The sequence below is a fragment of the Engystomops pustulosus genome, chromosome 2 (genome assembly GCF_040894005.1).
Source record: "Engystomops pustulosus chromosome 2, aEngPut4.maternal, whole genome shotgun sequence".
In the NCBI taxonomy this organism is placed as follows: domain Eukaryota; kingdom Metazoa; phylum Chordata; class Amphibia; order Anura; family Leptodactylidae; genus Engystomops; species Engystomops pustulosus.
In genome coordinates, this window is record NC_092412.1 from 193,034,596 (window position 1) to 193,058,798 (window position 24,203).

At 42.6% G+C, this 24,203-nt stretch overlaps 1 protein-coding gene across 2 annotated transcripts in view; it reads left to right on the top strand.

The window, feature by feature from the left end:
• Positions 1 to 17,421: 17,421 nt before the first annotated feature.
• The window catches only part of LOC140119055 (bile acid receptor-like), a 65,668-nt gene continuing 58,886 nt past the window's right edge, over positions 17,422 to 24,203 (top strand). The window contains exon 1 of one of the 2 annotated variants that reach the window (XM_072137677.1): positions 17,422 to 17,695. The gene's annotated coding sequence lies outside the window, so the exon portion shown is untranslated. The remainder of the gene's footprint in view (positions 17,696 to 24,203) is intronic. The other variant, XM_072137678.1, reaches the window with a different exon arrangement.

Consider the following 24,203-nt stretch of genomic DNA (forward strand, 5'->3'; position numbering starts at 1 on the left):
AATACAGCATGAATGGAGAGGTGGCCAATAATATCAGCGATGTATAGAGCTGGAAGCAGATGGCTCTGTACCTGAAAAGGAAAGGAAATATTGCATCCAGCACTAGTCACAAGTTCCTGGAGGATGGGAGTAATATTCTTTATTGAGAGTTAAAAGTATTCAGCATGACAAACGCAGATCTACGAGTTTCGACCGGGAATCTTGCGCATAAAGGCGGAAAAGGTGGGGGTGGTGATTTTTCGCAGAGCTGGATTGCGTTTCTTTTTTCTTCTCACATTGGTGAGCTCTGCATTTGTGCAATTTATCTCCTATTCATCTAAATGGGATCCAAACAGACAACTGGACACTATACAAAATCAACAGGTTTTTGAAATATTTATAAGCTGTCACTGTTTATGCACATATTCACTAAGGAAAACAAATAATGGACAACTTTATCCCATAAGTGAATGAATAAATGATATGCTTTGTAGTACAATGAGAGCTGGCATTGGAGCTGATAAAAATCCATCTGTTTGGAATACCATATAATATGTATGCAGAATTTTTTTGTGCATTATATAAGTTTTATATATCTAGTGGTACTTTCCACCAAAATCTATAAGGCATATGTAAATATATATGAATGGATTACTGTGTTTGTCATAATACTGTATATCTTTAGAGAGGTCTAAATCTCCAACTTCTGTTCATATATCTATAAACAATAAAATCTCTATAATGTGCATTAGTAAGTTTGTGGCCAAGCAGTTTTTAGGCCTCATCTACAAGACGATGTGCTCACTTGCGCCGTAACTCGAGCGTAGCAAATGGCCGATGGAGAAGGGAGGGGGAGTGTAGCTCCTCACCCTTCCTTCTGTAAAGTTTTTACATTGCGGCACATCTACTTACCCGGTCCGGACTGTCTGACGAGGATGAAGTCTGGCGCTATTCACCAAGATCGTGCACCCGAGATCCTGCATGAGGCGCTTCCCCGCTAAGGTCTGCCGGAGTTCACCTTCTTCTTCCCAGTGTATGTGAGTGCATGTCTCGCGACACAATTTGAGATGTTAAATCCCGTGTGTTGTCCGAATCCGTCGGATAATCCAAAGGCCCGCCGCCCCACTTGTGTCGCGTGAAAGCTGAAGCCGCTGCGCCAAAATCCAATCGTGTGCGACAAAAAGCCCTTCTAAATGCGGCGCACATTGGAAATCGTAGGATAATCCGACGATAGTGCGTTCCGCGAACCCTTAGTTAATGAGCCCTATTATGTCAAACCATGTCCATGATTTATATTTCTACAGGATTACCACTGGTTTCCCGGCTGCTGTGTTGAGCTTAGGTTAGTGATGTGTTGACACTCAGCACCTAACACATACACTTACACAATGCTGACAATATTAATTATAACTCATAGCAATATCAACCCCTAACCCTGTGGTTCCCGCATCACAGAAGATAGACTTGTCTCACTTACACTGGAAAAAAACAATATATAGGATCTGTGACACTGTGATGCTGTTTTTCACACATATATCATATAAACCCCTAACAAAACCACTAACTTTTCCGTGTTCCCCACTAACTGTATATCAAATATATCCCCACAACAAAATCATACTGCTTTTATAATCATACATGTCATGGGTGGTCCCGCGACCCACATCGTGGGTCGCCGGCTCACCCGTGCTGCCGTGCCCTCGCCAGCGCGCCGCCAGCGCATCTCACCCGTCCCGGCTCCTGGCTCGCTCCCCTCCACTGTGCGCGTGCGTCCCCGACTGCTAGGGCACGCGCGCGGCACCTTCTCCAAATTTAAAGGGCCAGCGCGCCATTGATTGGCGCTGGCCATATTGCCCAATTCTACATAAGCCTGCCTCTTCCTGTAACCCTTGCCGGATCTTTGTGCCTCATAGCCTAAGAGAAAGCTTCCAAGCAATCATTCCTGCGTTCCTGTGTATTCCTGCGTTCCTGTGTATTCCTGCGTTCCTGTGTATTCCTGTGTGTTCATGCTCCTGTCCTGTGTTGCCGTGTTACCCGAGTTCCTCCGTGTTGCTGTGTTCTGTATGGCTGTGTTCCCGTTCCCACCTGCCTGGACCTCCCGTTGCTGACCTCGGACTTGGACTTGACGTTGCATCTCTGCCGCCTGCCCTGACCCTGTGCCTGGACCTGACTACGAGACTGTCATCCGCTAAGGTACCTCGACCTCGGCTGCCACCGCGGGATGGTCGCACCTGTGGAACGACCTGGTGGTATCCTGCCGCAGCAAGTCCAACCCACTTTGTGGCGGGCTCTGGTGGAAACCATGTACCGATTGGCCTCCGATCCCAGGTGTCGGCTAGTTCCATCTCCCGCGGTGGTCCAGAGGATCCACTGATCCTGACAATACTGCATACATAATACTGTTCCCCTAATAAATTAAATTATATATTGTACCACTTATTCCTTTATTCACCAAACATGTGCAATGTTTCTACAATCTTCTTTATCTTTGACCTCCAAATTATTTATTTACATGTAATGGCTTCAAAAATTACCTATTTACATATTGTGGCCCCCTCAATTATTTATTTACATGTAACGGTCCCCTATGTATTTACATATAGTAATTTTATATTATATTAATATTTTAATATACCCCCTATGGCTAGTAAAAAAAAATCATGTACTCACCTCTGAAAATTATCCCATGTCCTCTCTTGTTAATGCTACAGGTAGGATATAGGAAGATGTGTGACAGTGGGATGACATCATCATGCAGCCATGCATCCTGGGTCAGAGTGCAATGTCTCGCTGAGAAAACCTCTGGATGCGTTACAGTTGCAGTGTCAATGATATCAGCGTCTTAATAACACATATGCCATTGAAGGCTGTTACTTCCATAATAGTACTCAATGCAGAACTATCACTGTTCCTATGGGCACAGAGGCGCTTGCCATAGCACCAGGTATCTGGGCCCAACATTGGATTCACCAGGCCATCTGTGGGTCAGTCCGACCCTGCCTGTAGTGGTCAGGAATGGTCAATGAGCCTTAGCTTCCATTCCAAAGTGACTTCAGTTGCTTCAATGACATAGAGCAAACTTCTTCCAATCTGTAAAGAAAGAAGAAAAGAGCTGGCACTCACCCCTGATTAAATCAAACCAAACTTTATTCCATAACACTAAAACTTTGCTGCAGGAGAGGAGATCAGGAGCCCCTGTAGTATATAACCTGCCAGCCCCATGTAGTATACAGCCAGCCAGCCAATGTAGAATATATCCTGCCAGCCACTGTAATATATAGCCAATCAGCCCCCTGTAGTATATAGCCTGCCAGCCCCCTGTAGTATATAGCCAGCCCCCGGTAGTATATTGCTTGCCAGCCCCTGCCCCCAGTATATAGCCTGCCAGCCCCTCTAGTATATAGCCTGCCAGCCCCCTGTAGTAAACAGCCAGCCCATGTAGTATATAGCCTGCCAGCCCCCCTTAGTATATAGCCTGCCAGCCCCCTGTAGTATATAGCTAGCTAGACCCCTGTGGTATATAGCCTGCCAGCCCCTGCCCCCCAGTATATAGCCTGCCAGCCCATGCCCCCCCAGTACATAGCCTACCGGCCCCCAGTAGTGTATAGGCTGCAAGCCCCTGCCCCCAATATAATGCCTGTAGGAGAAAAACAAAAAGTGTACTCACCTTCCGACCCCCCGCGGCAGGTTCTCTTCTATACATTATGGCCCCGGCATCGACTCCGTGTTCACACGCAGTCCGTCGCAGGCACCAAGAGGTCTCCCTGACATCATAGTGTGTGCCGATGCCATATGACAGTGTGCGGCTGACGTTACGATCCCTTATACTCATATATGGTAGTCTGCATTCCATATATCTGCATTACTATATCTAAGGGGTTGTCCCTTTATTTTCTATTACATATTATTTTCAGATAAATCCCCCAAAGTGTCCAATGAATTAAATCTTTCTACTTCCTACATACAGAAAGTGAGACTGGGCAACTAGATTATCAGCAAGTTAGGAGATTCCATAACAGGCAATATATAGGAATTTTCTGTAAGTGATTGCACATGAAAAATAGTTTGATCCAACAAAGAATGCAATATTTTATCATCTGACAACCCCTTTTCAGTACATGTGTTTTTCTTCATCTTTCCTGGATGTCATCAATGTAGTATTTGGAGTTTTGACATTAATTCATGAAACAGTCTGCACAGTTCAATAAGACATTCACAATTAGGGAGTAAGATTATAGGCAATAAAATGAAATTGTCATTAGGAAATAATTCTGCATCTGCGGCATTAGGAATCCTTTATGAATGTTCCTAAGAATAAAATTTACTGTCTGGTCTTTATTCCAACAGTAACTGTAAATAATTGGGCCTCATAGAAAAAATTTTAAATATTTGAATTTACTCATCTCAAAAAGACCCAATAACCTCTTCCTTCGCAGTGACATAGCGCTCAGTGGCAAATATATCCACCGCTGAGCTGATGCAGGCTCAACTCTGGATCAGAGCCGAACTGGCATCAGGATACAGCCGAAACCCCAGTGAAGCACCTCAGATGATTGCTTGTTCATGTCCCATAGTGGAAACAGTAAAAAACCTTAAAAAAAAATCTTATTAAAAAAAAATAAAGCAATAAATCAATAAAAATGCCCATAAGCCCCATAACATATAAAGAGACATATAACGCAAAAAAGTTTACATCATAACACAAACCCCACATATATATTATTAACGCGTCCGTAACAACCCGTACAATACAAGTTAATCATTATTGAACCCGCAAGATGAACGGCATAAAAAAAATTATAATTTTTACCTATTGAATCCCACAAAAAATGCAATAAAATGTGATGAAAAGACATATTCCAGAATGATACCGTTGCAAAGTACATGTCCTCTCATTAGGGTTTTATTTGGCAAATTTAGTAAAACGTAAGAAAATATTCATGTATGGTAACCCCGTAATCGTATTGACCCATTGAATAAAGATAACATGATTATTAGGCTATACGGTGAGCGTGAAAAAAAAAGTAAAACATCCAGTACAGAATTGATGCTTTTCTTTTTTTTTTTTTTTTTTCAACATGTAAATCTTTATTCAACAATTATGCTTTACAATAATAAAAAATGAAGACATGGTACTAAACATCATAGACAACATCTATCAACAATTATCTTCATATAAAAAATTACATTAATCATGAATAATCCAGACAACATAATATCTTAAGACATATAACCCTCACCCCTCCCTCCTACCCGAGTCCCTCCCTCTGCTGGAAATGAGAAAAAAAAAAAGTAACCCATTATGTCTGCCAAATATCCCATATATCGTTCAGTCTCCTTCCTCCTCTATAACGTTTTTCATATGCACATTCATAAGTTCTAACACGATCTACTGTGTTGTACCGTTCCTTTACTGGTGGAGCTTTAACTTCTTTCCAGTGTTTAAAGGGGTTATCCGGGTTTAAAAAATTTTTTATGTCCGGGCTGGCGAGGGCTATTTAAACATAATAAACATCTACTCACCTCCTCCGGTGCTGCCGATGTCCCGCACCGCGGCCTGTCTTCTCCGTGCGCCGGTTTCATTACACCGGCGCACAGGGAGCTTCCGGCCGGCCGGAAGCTCCCATGCGCACCATCTCCCAGCGCTTACAACGCTGAGAGATAGGGACGCATGGGAGGAGCCGTCCACATCGCGGACCGGAAGCTCCCTGTGCGCGGCTTCCGTGCCCCTGTTTGTTTACAGGGGCATGGATCGAAGTGACCGCGGCGCGGGACATCGGCGGCGCCGGAGGGGGTAAGTCCATGTTTATTATGTTTAACTAGCCCTCCCCAGCCCGGCCATAAAAAAAATTTAAGCCCCGATAAGCCCTTTAATCAATACCACCCTTGCTAGAAGCAGTACCTTCAGAATCAGGCCACGTTTAGATCTCATTCCTATCTTAAGTGGGATTAAACCCAATAAACCTAAAGTGACTATACGGGGGAGGAAGCAGCAGGCCCGGACCTCAATTGACTCAAAAAACACATAGAATTATCTCTTATCCCAATCTTAAACATTAAATGTGGGGAAAAATACATTCTATATAAGGGGAGGAAGCAGCAGGCCCGGACCTCAATTAACACAAAAAACACATAGAATTATCTCTTATCCCAATCTTAAACATTAAATGTGGGGAAAAATACGTTCTATATAAAATATTCAGTTGTATACATCTATGATTTAAATTAATTGTGCTCCTAACCACATTGTTCAATTATGATCTCCCCAACCTGCTTTATCCATTTACTTTGACTAATGTGCCCAATATCCTTATCAATGTGATTCCGTAAAAAACAACATAATCTCGCTAAGTTTTTTGGGAGCACACCTAATTCTAAAATAATTGTGAAGTTCTTACTCGCATCTATCTTCAACCCTACCGTATTTTTTTCCCTTCTATACACGTGCAACAATTGCAAATACCTAAATCGATCCCTACCCCTTAAGATACCAGAGTCTACCCAAAATTCGAACGCGGGCAAATCCCCGTTCTCACCCAAATGCTCCAACGAACTAATACCTCTCTTTCTCTTTTTATCTTTTGGAAATGTGTAAATTTTAGCGCTAACTGAACGTATAACCAACACAATTTGACCATTCTAAATTTCACCTCCATTTTGATTCAATTACTATGAAGATCTCAAGGGGATAACAATCTTCCTAAAAGCTGTTTCTGATAGTTTGAGGGGTACAGATTTAAAAATGGGTTGATTATGTAGGGGGTTTAGATGTTAAATATGTAAAATTTAATTCAAAACAGTATTTCTCCCCAAAATAGTAAATTCTGAAAATACAGAAAATTGATATTCGATTGGTAAGCCACGTGACATCAAAATCAATTATCCAGACATTTCAAAAATTATGAAAATGTAATGCAGAGACATATGGGAAATGTTATTTAGCCACTTATTTAGGTGGTAAATCTATCTGCCTGAAAACGCAATCATTTCAAATTTCTAAAATGGCAAAAAAAAAATTTTGTAAATAAACTCAGCCACAATTTACCAATAAAATAAAGTACAACATGTGAGGAAAAAACAATCTTAGAATTGTTTAGATAAGTAACAGTGTGCAAAAGTTATAACCATATGAAGCGATGCTTTAAGGGGTTAAACCTTTAGGGTAGGCTCACGTAGGATTTGTGGCTAAGCTTTCTGCTACAGATTTCAAGGAGGCATTTTGAGACAGAAGACCTTAAGGGAAAGCTGTTAAATAAACTGAAATTTATTGGGGAATTTAATTTGTATATTATGCCAAATTTTGGCGCTTAATCATAGGTATAGGTATAGGTACAGTGGGGGAGATTTACCACTGACTTTTGGTGTAAAAAAGTAACAAAAAATTGCAAGGGCCTTTTCCCGTCACTCAGAAATAGAACCACTGCCACTTTAACATAGAACCGCTGCTAGTGCAACACTGTGCAAAGCCAGATTTATGATTTGCGATATTTACAAAATAATCCTATATAATCTACTGTGGACATTTCTGTAAAGGGAGGGGCTCTTCTATGAAGCTATATTTTTATAATTGCCTCCAACTAAAATACAGTTTTTTTCAGTTTACTATATGTTATCTAAAATGGTGTTTTAACATTTCATTAAAGGGGGCTCTGCTGTGGCCGTTTCTGTAGAAAGGGAACTGTAGTGGCCATTTCATTAAAGCGGGCCTTTACTATGGACATTTCATTAAAGGGAGGCTCTGCTGTGGACATTTCTATAAAGGGGGGCTATGCTGTGGACATTTCTGTAAAAGGGGGCTCTGCTGTGAACATTTTATTTAAGGGGGGTTCTGCCGTGATAATTTCATTAGAGGGGAGCCAGTACGGGATGCGATGGTGTTGAGATAAGGCCTCGGGGAATGAAGTTGGTTTGGACCCTGGGGGGGGGGGGGATAGTCGTGTAAACAGCCAAGTGCCCATGGAACACTTAATCTGCCAAAGCCTGTCTGTCTCATTAGCATAATTGTAAAAATAAAAAAAACACATTTGCGACATTTATGGAAAAACACAGTCCTGACACAGCACATATTTTCCCCTGTCATTTATTTCAATGGGATATTTGGGCATTGATAAAAATTTTGTATTGCTGTAACCAGCAGAGGCAAGTTCAATAATTGGGGCGAGGCTTGAGGGTTAGGAGGTAATTTTGCATCAGCTTATATTGAGGAAGCTAAATAATATTTGTGCCAATGTTGACCACACTCTATATTCATCTATTTTTGGTACTGCAGAGTACATTTAGAAGTCAGTAGATTCTGTGCGGAGTGTGGTTAAACTTGTAAAATCAGAACTTGCAAGGACCAACAGGACCAACAAGGGAAACATTGAAATAATATTGACTGCTCAGACACATTGGGGCACATTTACTAAGGGTCCCCACACTGATTTTTCGTCGGGTTTACCGACTATTTCATTTTTTGTGGCGCATTCAAAGAGGGGTTTTTGGCACACACGATCGGATTTTGGTGCAATCGTGCCGACTTTCGTGCAACATAAATCGGGGGGGGGGGGGGGGACAACAACCCGACTGATTCAGACTAAGCGTTGGATTTAAAATTCAAATTCTGTCGCAAGACATGTGCTCACATACATCGGGAAGAAGAATGTGAACTCGGGCGAACCTCACTGGGGAAGCGACACATGCAGGATATCGGGCGCACTATCTTCAACCTCGTCGGACAATGCACCTCGGGGATCGCAACAGGACCGGGTAAGTTAATGTGCCCCATTCTTTTGTTATATGCTTTTAGCATGTTTTGTTGTTTTTATATCTGTAATTATACTGTGTATATTTGTTTTAATGTTTGTTTGGTAGCGACAAACAAATTTCCCCTTGGAGATAAATTATTATTATTACTATATTTTAACATTAAGATGTTATTTATACTGCACATTGAATGTCACAGATGTACAAATGAAATAAAAATCATTAGTGTTTTTATCATTCCCCCAACTAAACCACAGTTATTCAGTGTATTATATGTAATCTAAAATTGTGTTTTAAAAAAATGTACATCCCTTATGCAGCCTTGTTGATGGAAAAATAAAAAAATACTGTACCAAAATACAGAAATAAAAAAACAAAAAAGTAACTGTAGATACTTCAAGGTTGCCTGAAAATATCATAAATTATAAAGTGTCACGGGTGCCTCATGTTCCATGTCACGGATCGCGGGCACACCCGTGCCCCTCTCTGTGGTGGTGCAGCTTCCCCCGACCCTCATTTACCTTCCCACGAGCCTGCTCCCGCGCTGGACACTTCCAGGTTTCCATAAAATTCTGGCGACTCCCATCATTCCCCATCGGATCTTTGAGCCAACAGCCTTCGAGAAAGTTCCCCTGCGTGATTCCTGTGTTCCTGTTCCCCAGCGTTCCAGTTCCCATGTTCCTGTGCTCCAGCGTTCCTGTTCCGTGTTCCTGCTCCCATGTTCTGCTGTGTGTTCCAGTGTTCCTTCATGCGTTGTTCTCCAACTGTCACCCCGGGCTTGGACTACTACTTTGGCTGCCATGGTGGGCTAGTCGCACCTGTGGAACAACCTGGTTGCACCACGCCGCAGCAAGACTATCTCGCTTTCTGGCTGGTTCTGGTGAAGACCAGGTGCCACCTATATTTATACTGCACATTGAATGTCACAGATGTACAAATGAAATAAAAATCATCAGTGTTTTTATCATTCCCCCAACTAAAACACAGTTATTCAGTGTATTATATGTAATCTAAAATGGTGTTTTAAAAAAATGTACATCCCTTATGCAGCCTTGTTGATGGAAAAATAAAAAAATACTGTACCAAAATACAGAAATAAAAAACAAAAAAGTAACTGTAGATACTTCAAGGTTGAGCCTCCTCTGCTGAAATGGCGCTGCTGAACCTGCGCCAAGCAGACTCGTCTGTGGGCTAATATGCTGTCAAGTTCCGCAACCCGGTTTCCGAGCTCTCCTGGAATGATGCGGCCTTGTCAACAATGTTTAAAAAGGCCCTTCACAGGTCAAAGATGCACTGGCCGCCCGTAACCTGCCAGCTACTCTGAGTGGTCCCATCACCCTGGCCACTGCCTGGACCGTGCTAAAGAGTTGTGTCACGAGCAACCACAAGTCCGGCTTCCATGTCTGCCTCACTTGGCTCCGGTTTTCCAAAATCAGAGTCCAACTTACAGCTCTGGGAGAAGCTCCACACCTGACAGTTCCTGGGCTCCCCATGAAGTGGCATTAAAACAATGCCAGAACTTAGCTAAGTTCTAGTCCGAAAGGCGTCATTCCAGTTTGTATTTTTAGAACCTTTTATTGTTTTAATGCCACTTCATGGCTATAAGTTTTTTAAGAAAACAGTTCTGAGTAAGCCAGCGCCTTTTTCACATCCCAAAATTGGAGGAGAGGATCAACGCACCCCGATCGGATGCTCTTGAATACTGTACACTGTCCACAGGAGAGCGAACAGTGGGATCTGGCAGCGGCTTTGAATACCATTACAGGTTTCAAAAAGGAGTTGTGCCCTTGTTGCACAACCCCTAAAGGTGAGTGGAATACCACAATATCGATATTTCATCTATCAAGGGTAATACGTCATAGGAGCGCTCTCTGTCTCTCCTTGTCTCTCCACTCTACTTCTATATCGAGTACATCAAGGAGAACCTGCAAAGAGGTTTCATACCCAAGTCCTCCTATCACAAATTCACATAACGGGACGCTAGCTTTCTATCTGCCCAGAAAGCTAGCGTCCCGTTATGTGAATTTGTGATATGCGCATTTTTAATGGATTTTTGTGAGTATGATGAATTGGAATAAATTTTAACCTTGTTGGAACGTACCACACCATCTGCCTGCATATTTTCTTCCAGTTACAATACAATTAAAAGAGGAGAATGAGAGTGCGATGGTGCTAGTCTGAATGGTGACATACTTTCAGCAGGAGAAATTGAAGATTGGTGCTGTTCATCGAAGTTTTAAGATAAAATAAGAGGGAGAAGAAGAATCCTTGGAGCTCCGGTCATAGTGAAAATACTTTTCGCTATTTTTGTGGACTTTTTCAAAGACTGTGTGGACCGGTCTTATACCGTGAGTAGCTCCTTAAGGGGCAAACTGTGCACCACGAATAACTGTGTTTTAGTGCTGTCTCTAAGCTAAGCTGGAAAAATGTCAGTTTCACCAACGCAGTCTTCCATTCCTCGGCTACATATTTTCCAACAGAGGTCCTTCCGGGTTTCCATAAATTCCGGCAGCTACCATCATTCCCCGCCGGATCTTTGAGCCAACAGCCTTAGCGAAAGCTCCCCTGTGTGATTCCTGTGTTCCTGATCTCCAGCATTTCAGTTCCCATGTTCCTGTGCTCCAGCGTTCCTGTTCCGTGTTCCTGTTCTATGTTCCTTCTCCTGTGTTCCTGCTGTGTGTTCCAGGGTTACTTCCTGCGTTGTTCTCCCGCTGTCATCCCGGGATTGGACTGTGTTCTGCACTACTACCTTGGCTGCCACCACGGGCTAGTGGCACCTGTGGAACGACCTGGTGGTACTCCGCCGCATCAAGACCATCCCGTTTGCGGTGGCCTCTGGTGAAGACCAGGTGCCACTTAGACTCCGGTCCCAGGTGTCGGCTAGTACCAACTCCTGCACTGGTCCAGAGGTTCCACAGACCCAGAACCCTGACATAAAGCCTGCAGGGAGTGAAATAAAATACACTAACCATCAAATCAAGTCTCCTTTGGTTACAAAGCTAACAGGTTCACTTTAGTATTTTCTTATTGATAGATATATTATACTTGGTCGAAGAAAAGTAAAGCAATGTTTACACTGGACAATTATTTTCAGGATTTGGCCACCCACAAACCAAGATGAGGTGGTATGTGGACCAGGAGCACGTTGAAATATATCAAATGTATCACTATAATATGTATCACTATAGCATGTAAAGACATGGCATCACACTGCATGACTTGTCCAAGGGTCAGGTGAAGATATGGAGAGTGTATTAAAAGCAGCAGGTGGAAACTTTAATAATCAGTGGATATGTATTACAAAGGGCAAAGGGGGCAATTAAGAAATGAGTGAAAGCTAAAGCAAAGCATATCACCAGGTATGTCATGTTTAGCTGATGACAGGTTCTAATAACCTATGCACCACCCCCAACACCGGGACTCACCATGTGGTGCTGGCATGGAGCCATATAGTGTAAATCAAACAATTATAAAATACTGAAACTATTCTGAATGCTGACAAAGGCATTTTTAAAATCAGCATAGCATAGGCCATTGAAACATATCACTAGCTAAAAATCACATTCCTGGTGACAAATTCCCTTTAAGTACAAGATGATGGCATAATGTTAAAGGGGTATTCCCATGAAGACAAGTTTCTTAAATATACTAAGGATAACAAAACAACACATTCTCTAATTCACTGTTATTAACAAAAATACAGAATTTCACAGATATAATACCAACCTGATGTGCACAATTTCAGTTGCCCCTGATTTCTGACCCTGGATCTTCTGACTTTAAGGTGGGCAGACATCTTGTCTAATGCTGCGGAGATGAGCTGCCCCCTCCCCTGCATTCCAGGACAATCTCACACCTGCTCACTTCCTGCCAGCAAACAACACATCACGTTGTGAGGAGAGCTACAAGCTATAGACAGATAAGTTCCTTATCCGGGGATGGGGAAGGGGGGCACATCAGATCTGACAGTGAGTTATGACAGAGCAGAGATGTATTAGGACTGACTGTGTAATTGTGTATCATTGTGTAATTGTGTAATATGCTTCTTATGGATCTCATCATTTCTTATCTCTGATCTGTCTCTACTCTCTTTCTATGTGTCAGATACCAGTACAATGTTCAGAAGGTAAATAAAAGTGTTTATAAACCTTGTACCCTGATTATATAAGCACATTTTCAGCACACTGTATCTCACAGCACTACAGGGATAATGTTTCTGTTTAGAGAGTCCCGCCTAAACTGTGCAATAAAAAACTTCAATAAAACTGAGTACAAATTTAAAGTAAGGGGTTAAAATGATCTTTATTGTGTAAATATCACTAGGGGATTGAAATTTTTAATTTTCTTTCTTGGGCAAACCCCTTTAAGGGGTCAGATATGGACCTGGTCATCAGATGTAGGTGCACTGCAGAGTTTCCCTTCCTTTCCAATATCTATAGAACCTGGTCACTGCTGTCAATGAGTAATAAAATTATGAGGAGGTCACTATAAGTATAAGAATGGCATGATTAGTCAATTTATAATGGTCAGTAGTTATTAAATGGAACATGGGGCAATACCATTATAAGGGGTCACAAGGTTTTCTAGGAGGCATTGGGGGGACATACTTTTTCTGCAGGGTTAGAAATATGTTGGTGGCCATTATTGTGTCAGTGCAGGGAGAAAAGTTAGGGAGGATGATAAAAAACAAGGAGACAAAGACGTTTTGCAAAAAATATACTGTAAAAGAGCATGACTTTTAAGTCAGAGAATTTAATTGTATGCTGGTAACATTAATATCTGTAAATAGATTTCTGTAAATTATTACTATGAAGGCTTTTTTCAGTAATTAATGAGCTCTAAGTGTAGATGCCTTAGTTGCCATTGTTCTAATGGTGGTGTGTCATCATGAGATGTTGGGAACTTCCAACCCTGAGTAGTTAATATATACACAATGCAAATTGGTGTAATTTATTTCTGGGTAAGGGGAGTTGAACATGCTATCTGCAATGCTAATGTTAGTTGGCTTAGCATGTGGGGACACATGTTGTGTGAACCGCCCAGGACCTATGGTACACTAGGCGATAGTCATAATCTCTGCTGGGGCAGGTTGAAAGCTGCAATTCTTACATAGTGGATTGTAATATAATAGCAGTCTAAGAGGACCTGTGGCCGTGAGCCACAATTATTGAGAGTTTAAGGCCTTTTTTTGTGGGCGTTTTTCCTAAAATGGGCACCCAAAAATTCAGACTGAGCATCAGAAAATGCTGACGTAAAGTATACAAACTAATAGCTGTTCTAAAGTAGGACTCCACAGTTCTATACTACTCCAGATACATCACCAAGCATGATTTATCTGGTGCAGAATAAGATTGTGGAGTCTGACTGTGCACTATTCTAATCACACTTTATATATATATATGTATCTCCCTTACTGAATTAAGATTAATATTTTACATGATCACAGCATTTTCTTATACACTTAAAAATGGACCATGCTTGGTTATTCCTAAATGAACAGCTAGCGCTGCTTCTCACTGATCAACATGGATTTGCAACTAACAGCTGAGTAGGTGAGTGTATATTTTTTTCTACATTTTATGACATTCCTTGTTATAGGACAGTTTTTTTCAATTTTTATGCAACCCCTTTACAGTCTATAATATCCTCATTGTACTCCACCATCAAAATCCTATATTGCGTCCAAACATGTCAATGTGTAGACATGCATAGGTGTATCTGGAGGTAGTTCTACTTCTTGGAGGGGGATAGTGCATAAAAGTATAAGGCTATGTGCTGCACCCGGGTTGAAACTGGGAAAGTTTACGGCCGGTTGGAGATGGCAAGGGAGAGTTTTCCTCACTGCTGTACCATCTATAGGGAGCCAGGAGCCCACAGCCAACTTGATCTGTCACATTGCTGACCGCAGTTTAAGCAGACAATTCACAGCATCATGTGCATGATGCCTAGGTCTTAAAGTTCATGCAATGCTCCTATGCTAAAAGGTATGCAATAATAAGAATAATAATCTTCATTTACATAGAGACATCAAATTCCGTAGCACTTTACAAATCATAGGGGACATATAGAAATATAATCCTAAATTACAGAGTACAAACATTCATATAGAACAATAGGAGTGAGGGCCCTGCTCACAAGAGCTTTCAGTCTATGAGAGGTTTTAGCTCTCTACAGGGGCGTAACTTCCCCTTAAAAAAAATATAAATATTTCTAAAATCACACACATTTATGCACATAAAGTTCTACATGCATACACCCATTAATACACTCTTACACACATACATACATGTATAAACTTATATGCACACATTTATGTACTCATGTATATAATTACACACTCGTATATACATTATATACAAACTCATAGGGGCTTATTTAGCAGTGTTTCTGCACCAGAACACTAGCGTAGAAGCCCTGATATAATCGCAAATGCTAGCGTTTTGCTAGCACTTGCGACTATTTTCCCCTTTCCGCCACTAGAGGGGCTTGAAGGGGGTGTGAATGGCATGAGATTGGTCCGGTACATGGAGTTCCTGTCCCTGCACCAGGATACTTGCTGCAGCCACGACTTTTCACACCTAAAAAAATATCCAGCCAAAAGCAGGATATATCAAGAGGCCTGAGCCCGGAGGGGCGGTGGGGCTATGATAATTCCCCCTCCCATAAAGTATATACATAGTATACAGACAGTATGTACACATCCATACATGTATACACTCACCGGCCACTTTATTAGGTACACCATGCTGGTAACGGGTTGGACCCCCTTTTGCCTTCAGAACTGCCTCAATTCTTCGTGGCATAGATTCAACAAGGTGCTGGAAGCATTCCTCAGAGATTTTGGTCCATATTGACATGATGGCATCACACAGTTGCCGCAGATTTTTCGGCTGCACATCCATGATGCGAATCTCCCGTTCCACCACATCCCAAAGATGCTCTATTGGATTGAGATCTGGTGACTGTGGAGGCCATTTGAGTACAGTGAACTCATTGTCATGTTCAAGAAACCAGTCTGAGATGATTCCAGCTTTATGACATGGCGCATTATCCTGCTGAAAGTAGCCATCAGATGTTGGGTACATTGTGGTCATAAAGGGATGGACATGGTCAGCAACAATACCCAGGTAGGCTGTGGCGTTGCAACGATGCTCAATTGGTACCAATGGGCCCAAAGAGTGCCAAGAAAATATTCCCCACACCTTGACACCACCACCACCAGCCTGAACCGTTGATACAAGGCAGGATGGATCCATGCTTTCATGTTGTTGACACCAAATTCTGACCCTACCATCCGAATGTCGCAGCAGAAATCGAGACTCATCAGACCAGGCAACGTTTTTCCAATCTTCTACTGTCCAATTTCGATGAGCTTGTACAAATTGTAGCCTCAGTTTCCTGTTCTTAGCTGAAAGGAGTGGCACCCGGTGTGGTCTTCTGCTGCTCTAGCCCATCTGCCTCAAAGTTCGATGTACTGTGCGTTCAGAGATGCTCTTCTGCCTACCTTGGTTGTAACGGGTGGGGATTTGAGTCACTGTTGCCTTTCTATCAGCTCGAACCAGTCTGCCCATTCTCCTCTGACCTCTGGCATCAACAAGGCATTTACTCCCACAGAACTGCCGCTCACTGGATGTTTTTTCATTTTCGGACCATTCTCTGTAAACCCTAGAGATGGTTGTGCGTGAAAATCCCAGTAGATCAGCAGTTTCTGAAATACTCAGACCAGCCCTTCTGGCACCAACAACCAGGCCACGTTCAAAGGCACTCAAATCACCTTTCTTCCCCATACTGATGCTCGGTTTGAACTGCAGGAGATTGTCTTGACCATGTCTACATGCCTAAATGCCCTGAGTTGCCGCCATGTGATTGGCTGATTAGAAATTAAGTGTTAACGAGCAGTTGGACAGGTGTACCTAATAAAGTGGCCGGTGAGTGTATATTCACACATACAGTTTATACATACCATAACACACACACACAGGTATTTGTATATATATTCACAGCTGCATACTTACCAGAAGCTGTATCCTGTGTTGGCGACACTCTTTGTCTCCCCCACGCTCCACTGGTTGAAGTTGTTGGACCATCAGGTAAGGTCATGTGATCAGATGGTGGATGAACAAGGTGGGCAGAGGCCAGGGAGGATGGGGTCACTGTGGCAGAAATACACCATACCACAGTGGTCGGCGGATGCACGGGGGGGCGGGGGGGGGGCAAGGGGTGTCGGTCAGAAAAAAAATTAATAACCACTTCCTCCTACACTCCGACAGGCCCTCTAATGAAATTGCTCCACAGCACATGATAAATGATTCACCCATGACATGGGCACCAAGGGCCCCTGGACCTTGCGGGTTCTACGGCTATAGTTAAGCCTCTAAAATAAAAATGTGTCAAAAAGAAAAAATCGCCATCCTTTGAATAAAGGCCAAACGTGATGTTCATTATTGATGTTATAAAATACAAGCTATATAGTCTATATTAAATATAGACATATACAATTTAGCTGTATATATATATCACTACAAAAACCTAGTTATTTAGTTGACCAAACCCATAGCCACACTTTAACTACTATCCCTTCTCACAAAACATTCAATATTTTAACATGTGGGTTGAAGTTTTGCAACAATTGGGTAAAAGAGCATAACTATTTCTTCATTCTTAGCAAAGGGACTATGGGAATGTGTGACGCTTGGGTCCCTGTAGCCTCTGTCCCCAACCATCCACTTATTATTTGATTTATGTCTGTTTCGCTGCCCTTGGAGTGACCCTGAGGGAGGGCTGTGTGGGAAGTTGGTGTGTGAGATTATAGAGAGGGCTGATGAAGCTGTGGGCTCTGCAGAGCGTCTGGAGCCTGAGTATATGCACAGAGACTGATAAATAGCCACGAGAAAGACATCAGGCTTAATTAGACTTCCAAATTTGCAGTGGTGCCTACATCTGGAGATACCAGGGTTCATCCAAGCTGTATGTAAGTACTGTGCTCTCTAGCAACTCCAAAGCTACATATAACTATTACAATTTACTTTCTTCTTATTTTTTATTTTAATTGAATAGGTAAAAAATGTGTGGGTTTTAATTTAGTTTAGTTTTTTTTCTGATATTGAACCAATTTTGTTGCAGAGAGTAAGCATTACATTTTAATGATATTATATATAAATATATATATATAAATATGTATATGCGCAATTTGCCTAAGTAATATTTTACTGTATTTTACATATTCACTCTATGGCACAGGTTATTTGTTAATTTATGTAAAAACCTCAAATTACTTCCCTAACATTATAGTAGTAACTATATACAGACCCACAGTAACCAATCAGCACAAAGTTTTGATTTGAGCTTGGATGTAATTGGATGTTATAGTGTGTAGAAGACAAGTTGTGTACAAATTATGTGTCTGTATTTCTACCACACAATAAAATATTTAATAATCATCCAAATCCAAAATTTATTGTCGCCATGTAAAGTATATCTAATCTAATAATCTAATAAAATTTCCCTAGTAAATTTCCATTATGAATATGTTTAGAATACATGTTCAATAGTTGTATTTGGAATGTATTTTATGAATATAAACTGAAATGGATTAGTGTTGAATCAAACTTGTGGTTTTTGTTGTAGTTTTTAAGACAAACAAAGGAGGGATGTGAAAGAGAGGGGGGGATAACAGTTTTACCAAAAGTGTGAATCTAGCTTTTAGGCAGTTGCAAACAACATTGTTTTTATGACAATTTTTTTGTTTATTTAAATCCAAATGTAGGAGAACATTTAAAATATATAGGAAATGTTAGCAAATGATATTTGATTCTCTTTCCTGCCAGATCCACTTCTGGCTTTGGCTCAAAAACCACATTAAAAAAAAATTACATACAAATTTCCAAAAAAATGATGTGTGTTGACCCCCCCCCACCCTTTCCCCCAGATTCAATTTGTGAACCATTATGTACTCCACATTAAATATGTTTGGAAGACTTTGTTCCAACTTGAAGGAACTCAAATAAATTGTGTTCAGTAATAGGGGGATTAGTAGACTGGCATATTTACTGTCAAGGAAGAGCAATCACAGCTTGCATTTAACAAATAGTGAGAAAAGTCAGATATGCTTAGACATTACTTTAAGCCACACAATAAATTTATTACAGCAAAAAGTTATAGTTTAAAATAAGTAGCATATATATGTTTCAAACCAATCCTAATATTTGACTGTTGTTGGAATGTATTATATGTAATATAGTAAGGTCCAGAAACTTGACATCCTGCCAAGGACCATCAATGCAAAAGACACAGCTATTGTGCTTGTCAGACAATTGTACTAAGTGTGAGTGTTTGTTTTTTGGTTCTTGAAAATAGATAATTATAAAATATATTCTGTTTATAATAATTAATAAAAAGTTTTAGGATAATTAGTATTTGTTTTCCAGTTCAGGGGAATAGTGATACAAGAAGCAGTGCAGGCTAGGCCCCTATTCTTATGTGGGCTGATGGATATGTTCTGACAGCGCATGGATAACATTTGTGTGCTGTCCCTGATTTTCATATATCCATCATTTATCCATTAAACCAACCAAACAGTGTTTCTTTCACTCACTGTAGAATGCTGTTTTTAAAGTCAGTGAAAGTGTGTGCTGTCCATGGTGACCAGGCCTGTCCATGGATAACATACTGTTATTGCCAGATACAAGAAACACATTATATTAACATTTTAACAACAACATGTAACCTTAAAGGGTTTTAAGCTTCAATAAAAAGTATTTAAACAATTATTGACAGGATTAAAGGACCAGACATAGGTACAGGGACACATAAAGCAAAACATGGTCCTGTCACCTGTGTAGTGTTGATTAAGTCTCGTGGCTCAGTGGTGAGGGGGCCGTAGAGTACCTGATTGAAAAGTTGGAGTTCCACCAAAACAGGGTGCAGTGGCCACATAATGTGCTGACAATGGGCCCTGTGTGTTAGCTAGCAGTGATACGTTAGTGCCAGAGACATGCTTGGTCAAGCCAGACTAGAGAAGCAAAAAGGCCCTTGTGCTGAAACAGAGACCAGAGATGAGGTTCTAATGGTGAAGCAACAGGCTGGTTGCAAGGAGCCAAAGCCAAAGAAGGCAGATTTTGACAGCCCACTTCTGAAGTTGTGAAGGAGTGAGTGGAAGAGAAGATGCATGCAACCCCCCTGAGACACATGGTCTCTTATTTGCCAGACCTAGTTTTCCAAAAGATTATACTAAGAATTAATTATTATTAATTATTGAAATTACTATCTACTAGAGATGAGCGAACACTAAAATGCTCGGGTACTCGTTATTCGAGACGAACTTTTCCCGATGCTCGAGTGCTCGTCTCGAATAACGAACCCCATTGAAGTCAATGGGAGACTCGAGCATTTTTCAAGGGGACCAAGGCTCTGCACAGGGAAGCTTGGCCAAACACCTGGGAACCTCAGAAAAGGATGGAAACACCACGGAAATGGACAGGAAACAGCAGGGGCAGCATGCATGGATGCCTCTGAGGCTGCATAATCGCACCATTATGCCAAAATTATGGGCAACAGCATGGCCATGACAGAGTGACAGAATGAAGCTAGATAGCATCTAAAACATCCAATAATTGACCCTGACACTATAGGGGACGGCATGCAGAGGCAGCGGCAGCAGGCTAGAGAGTGTCATGGCGACATACCCTAAATGGACTCAGGCTTCAAACCAATGGGTGGCAGAGAGGAACCAAAGGAGGTGAGCAAGAAGCGCTCAAATAATATCGGTACATGATAAAAGTTTGCCAGTATATTTTGTGGATTACACAGCAGGGTGGCGACAAAGTTAACATGGAAGCCATGAAAACAACCCAAAATTCTGCCTGACACAGCTCGTTTGATAAGGGGACGATGTATGGAGGCAGTGAACTAGTAGTAGATTAAAGGTGCTGCAGTTAAAACTATGTTAGTTGGATCTTGGCATGGAGCTGGCGCTCCGCTGCCAGGCGAGCTTTCGCCAATCCAAGCCCCTGTCTCTAGGCTACTCCCCAAACAGCACTTCTAAGAACCTTTTGTATAAGATCAAGTGTAGTAGCGTTCTTATAAGTTTAGGATATGCCGGGTGAGGGGAATGTAAACAGATGCGCAAGAAGCGCTGAAATAATATCCCTAAATGGTAAAAGTTTGCAAGTATATTTTGGGGATTACACAGCAGGGTGGCGACAAAGTTAACAACTTTGATGTGGAATGCCCTGTAATAGCTCTTGGGCGGTGTGCCTTTTATCGCCTAGGCTCAGCAGTTTCAGCACCGCCTGCTGTCGCTTAGCGACGGCACTGCTGCTGTGCCTAGAGCTACCGACTGATGGCGCCATGCCCACGGATGGTAATTCGGAGGAGGAGGAGGTGGAGGAGGGGTGGGAGGAGGTATAGTAGGCCTTTGAGACCTGGACCGAGGTAGGCCCCGCAATTCTCTGCGTCGGCAGTATATGACCAGCCCCAGGGTCAGACTCGGTCCCAGCCTGCACCAAGTTAAGTGTAGTAGCGTTCTTATAAGTTTGGGATATGGCGGGTGAGGGGAATGTAAACAGATGCGCAAGAAGCGCATGATGCGCATGGAGCTGGCGTTCCGCTGCCAGGCGAGCTTTCGCCAATCCAAGCCCCTGTCTCTAGGCTACTCCCCAAACAGCACTTCTAAGAACCTTTTGTATAAGATCAAGTATAGTAGCGTTCTTATAAGTTTAGGATATGCCGGGTGAGGGGAATGTAAACAGATGCGCAAGAAGCGCTGAAATAATATCCCTAAATGGTAAAAGTTTGCCAGTATATTTTGGGGATTACACAGCAGGGTGGCGACAAAGTTAACAACTTTGATGTGGAATCCATGAAAACAACCCAAATTTCTGCCTGACACACCTCGTTTGATAAAGGGACGATGTATGGAGGCAGCTATATGGACGACTTTTGGAGGTAGCAATGGAGACAACGTGTGGAGGCTGCTATGGAGACAATTTAATTTGGATAGTGCCTGTATGTGGCAGTCCCAAACATTTTTCAAACCAGAGGAGCAGGTAGGTGGCCCTCCAGTAAAATGGGATAGATTGAGTGCCTGTATGTGGCAGTCCCAAAAATGTTTCAAACCAGAGGAGCAGGTAGGTGGCCCTCCAGTAAAATGGAATAGATTGAGTGCCTGTATGTGGCAGTCCCAAAAATTGTTCAAACCAGAGGAGCAGGTAGGTGGCCCTGCAGTAAAATGGAATAGATTGAGTGCCTGTATGTGGCAGTCCCAAAAATTGTTCAAACCAGAGGAGCAGGTAGGTGGCCCTGCAGTAAAATGGAATAGATTGAGTGCCTGTATGTGGCAGTCCCAAAAATTGTTCAAACCAGAGGAGCAGGTAGGTGGCCCTGCAGTAAAATGGAATAGATTGAGTGCCTGTATGTGGCAGTCCCAAAAATGTTTCAAACCAGAGGAGCAGGTAGGTGGCCCTCCAGTAAAATGGAATAGATTGAGTGCCTGTATGTGGCAGTCCCAAAAATTGTTCAAACCAGAGGAGCAGGTAGGTGGCCCTGCAGTAAAATGGAATAGATTGAGTGCCTGTATGTGGCAGTCCCAAAAATTGTTCAAACCAGAGGAGCAGGTAGGTGGCCCTGCAGTAAAATGGAATAGATTGAGTGCCTGTATGTGGCAGTCCCAAAAATTGTTCAAACCAGAGGAGCAGGTAGGTGGCCCTGCAGTAAAATGGAATAGATTGAGTGCCTGTATGTGGCAGTCCCAAAAATTGTTCAAACCAGAGGAGCAGGTAGGTGGCCCTGCAGTAAAATGGAATAGATTGAGTGCCTGTATGTGGCAGTCCCAAAAATTGTTCAAACCAGAGGAGCAGGTAGGTGGCCCTGCAGTAAAATGGAATAGATTGAGTGCCTGTATGTGGCAGTCCCAAAAATGTTTCAAACCAGAGGAGCAGGTAGGTGGCCCTCCAGTAAAATGGAATAGATTGAGTGCCTGTATGTGGCAGTCCCAAAAATTGTTCAAACCAGAGGAGCAGGTAGGTGGCCCTGCAGTAAAATGGAATAGATTGAGTGCCTGTATGTGGCAGTCCCAAAAATGTTTCAAACCAGAGGAGCAGGTAGGTGGCCCTCCAGTAAAATGGAATAGATTGAGTGCCTGTATGTGGCAGTCCCAAAAATTGTTCAAACCAGAGGAGCAGGTAGGTGGCCCTGCAGTAAAATGGAATAGATTGAGTGCCTGTATGTGGCAGTCCCAAAAATTGTTCAAACCAGAGGAGCAGGTAGGTGGCCCTGCAGTAAAATGGAATAGATTGAGTGCCTGTATGTGGCAGTCCCAAAAATGTTTCAAACCAGAGGAGCAGGTAGGTGGCCCTCCAGTAAAATGGAATAGATTGAGTGCCTGTATGTGGCAGTCCCAAAAATTGTTCAAACCAGAGGAGCAGGTAGGTGGCCCTGCAGTAAAATGGAATAGATTGAGTGCCTGTATGTGGCAGTCCCAAAAATTTTTTAAAACAGAGGACCGGGTAGGTGGCCCTCCAGAAAAATGGAATAGATTGAGTGCCTGTATGTGGCACTCACAAAAATTGTTTCAAACAGAGGACCGGGTAGGTGGCCCTCCAGAAAAATTAAATGCATAAAGTACTATAGGTAGAGCCAGTGGGCCCTGTCAAAAAATAGCCAGTTTCCTCTGCTTTACTGTACAAAGAGCAGGAGGAGGAGGAGGAGTGGATAAATTATTCAGGTTGAGCTTCCTTCACCTGCTGGAGATTGGAAATTAGGAGAAATCCATGCTTTATTCATCTTGATAAGCGTCAGCCTGTCAGCGCTGTCAGTCGACAGGCGTGTACGCTTATCGGTGATGATGCCACCAGCTGCACTGAAAACCCGCTCGGACAAGACGCTAGCGGCAGGGCAGGCAAGAACCTCCAAGGCGTAGAGCGCCAGTTCGTGCCACATGTCCAGCTTTGAAACCCAGTAGTTGTAGGGAGCTGTGTGATCATTTAGGACGATGGTATGGTCAGCTACGTACTCCCTCACCATCTTTCTGTAAAGATCAGCCCTACTCTGCCGAGACTGGGGACAGGTGACAGTGTCTTGCTGGGGTGACATAAAGCTGGCAAAAGCCTTGTAAAGCGTACCCTTGCCAGTGCTGGACAAGCTGCCTGCTCGCCTACTCTCCCTCGCTACTTGTCCCGCAGAACTACGCACTCTGCCGCTAGCGCTGTCAGAAGGGAAATACTGTTTCAGCTTGTGCACCAGGGCCTGCTGGTATTCATGCATTCTCACACTCCTTTCCTCTCCAGGGATGAGAGTGGGAAGATTTTGCTTGTACCGTGGGTCCAGGAGAGTGAACACCCAGTAATCGGTGCTGGAATAAATTCTTTGAACGCGAGGGTCACGGGATAGGCAGCCTAGCATGAAATCTGCCATATGCGCCAGAGTACCAACGCGTAAGAATTCACTCCCCTCACTGGCCTGACTGTCCATTTCCTCCTCCT